Consider the following 8,348-nt stretch of genomic DNA (forward strand, 5'->3'; position numbering starts at 1 on the left):
ACATTAGAGTTACCTAAGGAGCTTAAAAGAAAAAGATGGTGACAAAGAAGACAAAACAAAAATGCCCTAAGTTTGGACTCCACCCAAACCAATTGAATCAAAATCTGTGGAAGTGGGGCCCTGGCATTGGGTATTGTGTTTTCTTTTAAGACTTTTCAAATAATTCCCCTAAGTAGCCAGGTAGCCAGCTAATGCTAAAGGTAAATATTTAAAATAATGAGTCTTTTTGGCTCCAAAGCCCATATATAAAATTTCTTTCAATACTTTATTCTGTCACCACACCCAGTCAAATAAATAAGTCTGAAAGATGTGGGCTCATTCCATAATCCCTTGCATGATGAGTGCTCCTCCATTTCTACAAAGAGTAGGGAGTAGAAAAGGGAGAAGTAGAAGGTGAAAGGGAATGGGATAAATAGCAGATGAGGACAATACAGAGAGGAGTGCAGTATGAGGAGACTGAAAATTGTGTCATTGTGACTTTTATAAGTCATAAGTAAGCCTGGTTGTCCCTGGACAAAAATACACACACACACACACACACACACACACACACACACCCCTATACTTGGCTTGCTTTTGTACTTTCGTATGTGGCTAGAAGCAGAGTATCCTGAGAGAGGAAAACAAAGTAAAAGAGAAAGTGCTACAAGCTATTGTATTTTATAGTTTGTAAGGTTTATCTTCTACTGAAACAAAGAGAAACTAAAAAAACAAAAACGGTTCCATTTGACTAACAAATTCTATGCTTCATCTTGAATTGAGGTGCTCTTTCTAATTATAAAAGAAACTACAGATGAATTAGCACTACTAAAAATATATTTTAACAATATTATTATCTTCTAATGTCTTATACAAATATTTATTGAGTGAATCAGTGAATTTAAGCTCATTAACATTAAGATAAACACACATGTACAGATGTAAGCATCTATTCTATGATGGCTTTTGGGTAGATACTAGCCTCAAACAGCCATTCCCAAACTTTGCCATACATTAGAATTATCTGGGAAAATCCCGATGCCGAGGTGAAATTTTATGTCATCTAAGTTGCAATGTCTGGGAATGCCAAGAAAAACCTGTTTTTTAAAAAATTCCCAAGTAATTACAATGTACAGCAAAATTTGAGCACTACTGTCCTAGCAGATGTTTTGATGCATTTTTGAAGACTATCTGGAGGATACTTAATCATAATAAGTAAATATCTTTAAGTATATAATGCTTGGATTTCTAAGAGTCAAGATTATATACATACTTTTAAGGAAATGGTCTTATCTATCTGCACTTATATTGCATTAATTTATATGTGTAACGGGTAATTCCAAAAGAATGAATGATTCAAAAACTATTGGGTGTGCAGCGTATGAATTTGACTGTGATATAATGTGTAGCATTCTTATTATTCCAAAAGCTCATATTGCAAAGAGTTTGGCTTTCCATGGTAAACACATTCTAACAACAGGAGATGGAATTCAGAATGATGCAGGGAAGTAGAAGTGAACCTGGAAAGAAAAAACAGGAGAAAGAATATAAAAATCAACTTACAGAAGAAAAATTACGAGTTCATTGTAGTCTTAGGAATTTAATAGTAGAATGTAAGGTGACACATTATGTTCTGCTCTGTCACAGACCCCATGACATGGCTCTTATATGAGCAAAAAAAAAAAAAAAGATAGAATGAGGACAAATGGACTTACTACCTGATCATTCATTGTTATTCACCAGGCATTTTACACATGTTAGCATGATTAATCCTGCCATGGACTTTGTAAAATGAATATTATTGTCTCCTTTTTCCAGATGAAGAAACTGAGTGTCAACAAGTTAATTTCCTAAGGTGATAAAGCTATAGCTGGCAAAACCAGGATTCAAATTCAGATTGATCTGTCTGTGGGATTCATATCCTTTCCATTGCACAGAGCCATACAACATGGTTTTTCCCCTCCATCCTCTCTCTCATATCTCATCTAGGTGTACCAGTCTATGTGCTCTTCAGTAACAGGCTGTGTCTTTAAAGAGAACAGAGTTACTAATTACTGATATTAACAATCAGGAACTGACAGCATCTGCCTCTGAGGGATGCCTAGAGCAGTGGGAGAGATTTGATCTCTTACATTTGAGGAAACTGAAGAATCTTAGTAAAAAGTTTGCACCAATTTGGAGAAAATGAGTGTCTGACATCAGCATCTCCCAAGATTGAAAGTAATTTAAACTAGAACATTCTTCTGGAAGCCAGACAAGATATTTGTTCCCACATTTCTGGAAACACTTCAGAAGAAAGGATGCAGTTTACAAGTAGTGTTGCCTTTGGGGCTATGTCCCCTTCTTGGATATTTTTAGAGTTTCTTCTAGTCATGGCTGAGAACGAATGGCGAGATACTCGTGGCCTGTTATGAAGAACTATCATAACTCACTGCTGTGACCTTAGCTGTCTTCCAGCTACTCTGCTTGCATCCTTGATTTGCATCATTAGCTTTCCTCATTCATGAGATTTGGAGATACACCAGACTCTCAGCTTCCACTCCATTTTCTTTGGATTACATCACCTCATCACCTCGTTAGTTTATGGGGAAGACATTATCTATTTTAATGAGGCAAGTCCATTCTGCCACGATGCTGCCATCGGCAGGTGACTTGCACCTTAGCTGGTAGGCAGAGTGGAGACCCCTTTGTTGTGTGTAGATAAGATGACGGTGGAATTACTCAAGCAGCTCCCTCACCTCAAAATTCCTTGATATTTGCTACTGCAATAGTCTTTATTTCCATTTTGGTATATATTACCTTCACCATACATGTTTTTTACACCAACTGGAAATGTTCCATGGTAGAAATTTGTATGCCATTCTCTCATCATAGCCTTCTCTCCCTTCAATTCCTTGAGTCACACAACCTCACTTTAATCTAATCAAAATTTCTAGTCCCTCTGCAACTGCCTTTTCTCCCCATATACTACTCTTCTCCTGGCTTTACTTCTTTGTTTATACAAGACATACTTACGCTGCATCATTTTATCCACTTAATCCTTATGTCAGAATCTCTAACATTCCAATGGTCTTTCCCTACCTATGCATCTGAAAATATCAAACCTTAGTATCATCCAACTACCTGCTTTCTCTACTTCTACGACCACTTCCTGCAACAACACACACACATATACACACATACAAACACATACTATGGAAATTAGTACTATTATAATTGTTTGTATTCAATTTGAGCTGGATATTCCCCACTTGACAATACTTTGTATTTGAGTAACTGCTATATTTTAGGTCTTATAGTATTACTCTAGCATTTGATGATATTTGTTTGAAAATCACTTCTCCTTTGCCATTTTCTTCAGGTTCTCCACTAATCTAACCATTCTTTTGCATTCACCTTTGTTGACTCGTCTTTCTCCTCTTGCATTTTAAATATTACCCAAATTTTGGTTTTTAGTTTTCTCAACTTTTATTTCATTCATTATCTTGTGCATCTGCGGTATTTACAATTGTCTGTGGTAGACAGTTTCTAAATCTCTATTTTAAGCCTTAGTACCTCTCATGAGTTAGAGTCTATGTCAGACAACCTACCCAATTTGTCCTCAGTTTTCTCATTTGTAAAATAGAGGAAACAATAATATTACCATCATAGATATTTTAAGATGTTGACAGGGTTGAAGGAGATAGCTTCTAAAGTATAAAATGCAGCTTCTGAAACAAGAAAGAGTGTGATAAATGGAAACTGTTATTATTACTGTTGTTCTATAGTTTAACACATATGTTATATCCCCAGATTTCCCTAAACATAGATAGCAGAACCTTCAGGGTATGATGCCAAAGGGCAGTACAAGTGGATGATCGGACACACCTCTGCCCTAGACATTAATTGGTCTCATTAGATTGTTTATAGACCCCAATTCCAACCCCAAATGGGAAAATATGCAGTGCACTGTCCAGTATGCAAGCTGTTCAAATCTGCATATCAAAGCGGTAGAAGGGTCACAAGGTGAATCTAGTCATTTCCTAATTTCTAGAGAAAGCTCAGCTCAAATTTTAACTATGAATAGACAGGGCATTGGGAAATGCTTGTGGTTGTACTTACGTAAAAAAAAAAAAAGAAACAAAAAAACCCCGTGAGATCCAAATGCTTCAAATGATCGTGAAGTCATGATGAATAGCCATGGTTTTCATAACCAGGCACAGGATCACTAAAGCCAAAGTGGGCAGTGCTCAGACCTTACTCGATGTTAGACAACAAGGTTTATAGAGAACCTTTTTTCACTACTTCTCACTAAGCATTTGCTGTTATAAACGTACAGGCATGTATGACCAAAAAAGGACTTAAACATGAATGAAGTCTAAAGGAGCTGTGACACTCTTCTTTCTTCCCAGACAGAGGCCTGATGGGGCCGTGGACTATAGCTGGAATGCGATATTGCAGAAGCCTGAGTTGGTTTTCATTTTCTAAAAGGAGTAATCAAAAACATCATCTCAGTGAGATGAAAAAAAAAAAAAAACAAAGTGGCAGAAATCCACTTTCTATCATAAGAAACCAATCAGAGAAGCATGCAAGAATTTATGAGCAAAAATGTTCATATCAACATTCTTTCACATTGGCAATTTCCAATAATAAGACATAGACTCAATAACTTATGGTATAGTCATATGATTGAATAGGAATTGAAACCAAATGCTAATATCCTTAAGAGTATTGTGTCTACGGCCATGCTACCCTGAACAAGCTGGATCCCTTCTGATCTCAGAAGCTAAGCAGGGTCAGGCCTGGTTAGTACTTGGATGGGAGACCACCTGGAAAGATGAGGTGCTGTAGGTGTAAAAAATAAAAATAAAAAAATAAGGGATTGTAAGCTGACAAGGTCCTTGCAACCTGTGAGATCAACCAAGGGCTGCTTCACCGTAAAAAAAAAAAAAAAAAGAGTATTATTGTTGCTATGAGGAAGAACTTATGGTATCATCTTTAGAAGGAAGTCATAAGACAGAAAGTAATGGCAATTTTGTAAAAAAAATTATGTATATGAATCACTAGGAGGGATATTGCAAAATATTAGTAATGGTAGTCTCCAGAGGTGTGATTGCTGGTCATATTAATATTATTTTTTTGTATTTAAAACATAATACCTTATCTTATTTATATTATTAATTATGTAATTTTATAATAGAAAAAAGTATTTTTAAAATGTAATAAAGGAAAAAACTCCAAAATGTGTGTTTCTAGACATTGAAGTCCATAGGATTTAGAGAGAACAGACCTTAAGAAAAGGAGAACAATCCAAAGCTAGAGCAATTTCGAGTTGAAGATAGGGTACTAGCAGCCTTGAGCATGGTCAGAGAGGGGGACATATGCTCATATCATTACACCATAATTTATGGAAAATATAAGGTCATAAAGTTCCATCTAGAATTCCTAACAAAAAGTCTAATTTGAGAATTGGAACATGTACATGTAAAAGCTAAACAGCAATAGTAGATAATAAGGTACAACAGTACTAAAAGCATTTCATTTCTGGACAAAGAAGAGGAGTGAGAAGGACAAGGAAGCACATTGATAGCACAACATAAATCTGTCTAGTGCAAGTCACCCCAAATGTTCTTTTTTTTTTTTAATTCTGAGGATATGCCAAAGTTGCCATTTTATTTATTTTTTAACTTTTTAAAAATTAAGTTCATTGGAGTAACATTGGTTAATACAACTATATAATTTTCAGGTGTACGTTATAATTTGACATCTGTATATTCTATTGTACATTTACCACCCAAAGTCCAGTTTCCTTCAGCTACCACATATTTGATCCCCTTTACCCACTTAACCCTCTCCCTATCCCCTATACTTGACCCCCTTTACTGTGTCTACCTCCCCTCCTCCCAAATGTTCTTTTAATTTCCAAAGTTAAAATTCATTTGCCCAATGCATTAAATGGGAAGGAGTGTGTGTGTGTATGTGTGTGTGTGTATGAGTGTGTACACACACTTGTTGAGGGGCTAGAGGGGTTAGAGGGTTATTTCCAAAACAGTTTCTTTCAAGGGTGGGGATCAAGGGTACAATTTTACATCTGCCCAAAACAACTGATATTGCCCTATTTGTATCAAATGAAATAGACTTTAAAACAAAAATATTATTAGTGATGAAAACCATAACTATATAAAAATAAAAGTTTTAATTCACTAATCATATAAAGCAATCTTAAACATGGATGCATCTAATAAAATGGTCTTGAAAATATAAAGCAAAATGGATAAAATTAAAGAAACAAAATTATCAACCCACCATTATAATGATTTTAACACATCTTTCTTGATTATTAATGCTATACAGTAATCAGCAAAGATATAGAAGATCTAAATAATACAAAAAACAATCTTAACCTAATGGGCACATATAGATTTTTCTCAAACATACATTGAACACATTTAAAAATTGGTCATATACCAAGTAAAAAGAAAGCCTCAACAAATTTCTAAGAATAGGTATCATACAGGTCATGATCTTTGACCACAGTATAAATTAGTTAAGTTACAAATTCATCTAAAATATACTAATATAAAAAGTCCATATATTTAGAAAATAAAATAAACTTCTATCTCAATTATGGGCTAAAAAAGAAATCATAATAAAAATTTTAAAAGACTTAGTCTAAATGATAATTTTAAAAGACTGACAAAGTTTGTGGGATGTAGAAAAAGTAGTGCTTTGAGGCAAGTATGTAGCCATTAATAATTGTATTAGAAAATCAAAGACTTAAAAATAATGGGTTAAATGTACACATTAAGAAGAAAAGAAATTAAAAAACAAAAGGAATGCCCCCAAAGTAAAAGAGGATTAGGAATTAATGAAATAGAAAATAAAGAAACAATAGAGAAGAACAACACAGCAAAACTTGTTTATTTATTTTTTTAAGTAACTAACAAAAAAGATCAAACTCTGGAGAAACTACACATTAGTAATATTATGAAAAAAAAGGAGTATATAATTACAAATAAAGCAGAGATTTAAGAAGATAAGGTAATATTAATATTAACAAGTGAATAACTTTGTAAACAAATAAAATAAAGAAATCACTAGAAATTAAACCATAAATAACTCATGACAAAACACAATATTCCCAATATATTCAAGTGTGAGGGGACTTCTGTCCCATAATATCAACTTCAATGTAAGTGTCTAGGGGAGTGAAGGATAGATGGTTTATGAATGATTTGGGCTGCTGAATGAAAAGCAGTCCATATGAGCTCAGAAGGTTGGGAGGTAGGTCCTAAGCAAAATTTGGAACATTGATGATCATTTATCCTTTAGGATGATCATCAGATGAGGTGCTGGCTGCTCTCTATGAATGCTTCTCAGAGGAGTACAATGAAAAGGAAAATTCACATAGCTCCCAACACAACATATGCAGTGTCCTCAAATGCAGATCTTAAAGTTGATAGTTTTGGACCCAACTCCCAAGGTTACCCCTGGTGCTGTCAACCAATAATACTTAGTCTCATGAAGGTAGATTGTCTCTTCATTTAGACTTTACTCTTCTCCATTTATTCCTTCCCTATTTCCTGGAATCTTCTCTCTTTTTACACCCAGTCTATGGAATTTTTTTTTTTTTTTTTTGGTCTTGGAGATGTTAGGGAAAAGAGAAAACAATCCCTTTATCTTCCAAATCTTTCCATTTTACCCCTTCCTCTAGATTTTTACATTCATATCCCAGAGATGCTTCTGTGGTTTTTCTCTGAGACCTTATGCTAAGGCGGTGGGTGACGTGGAAGTGATTTCCTGAACACATATAGGGCTGGATCAATCTTAGATTTCTGAGGGAGAGGAGGCATAAGGGAGTGGGGAACGCATCTATTAGTACTTTGGAATATATTCCTGCCACACGTGTAAATAAATAGTTATGACACTAGGTGACATGTGCCATCACAGAGCCATGCAAGAGAACCAATGAATATTACTGGAGCCAGAAAACACTTATAACCTTGGCGTTTAACTTGTCTCTTAATGTCTAGCCTGTGATACATATTAGGTCAAGCTTTGACATTAACAGACCATTGGAGTATAAGATTAAAAGCCACCGATTCACCTAATACAACTTTATTTTCCCTTTTATTTATTTATTTACTTACTTATTTATTTATTTATTTATTTATTCATTGATTGGTTGGCTGGAGTCCTTGTCAGAGAGCGAAGATGCCTAGTCTGTCTAAAACTTGTTCGTCAAACTTCCTCACAGGCTTCTCTAAATAGATGAAATACTAAGAGTATTTTTTGTTTGTTTGTTTGTTTGTTTTGCGGGGGCGGGGGGATTTATTTGGAGGAGATTCTCCTTGGGAAGTTAGAAGTTAAAGTTAAATTAAGTTAAACTT

At 34.8% G+C, this 8,348-nt stretch overlaps 1 pseudogene; it reads left to right on the plus strand.

The window, feature by feature from the left end:
- The first annotated feature begins 4,693 nt into the window (after positions 1-4,693).
- LOC111740843 lies at positions 4,694-4,812 on the plus strand (annotated as a pseudogene).
- The last annotated feature ends 3,536 nt before the right edge of the window (positions 4,813-8,348 follow it).

This window comes from Pteropus vampyrus, unplaced genomic scaffold (genome assembly GCF_000151845.1).
Source record: "Pteropus vampyrus isolate Shadow unplaced genomic scaffold, Pvam_2.0 Scaffold68, whole genome shotgun sequence".
NCBI lineage: Eukaryota > Metazoa > Chordata > Mammalia > Chiroptera > Pteropodidae > Pteropus > Pteropus vampyrus.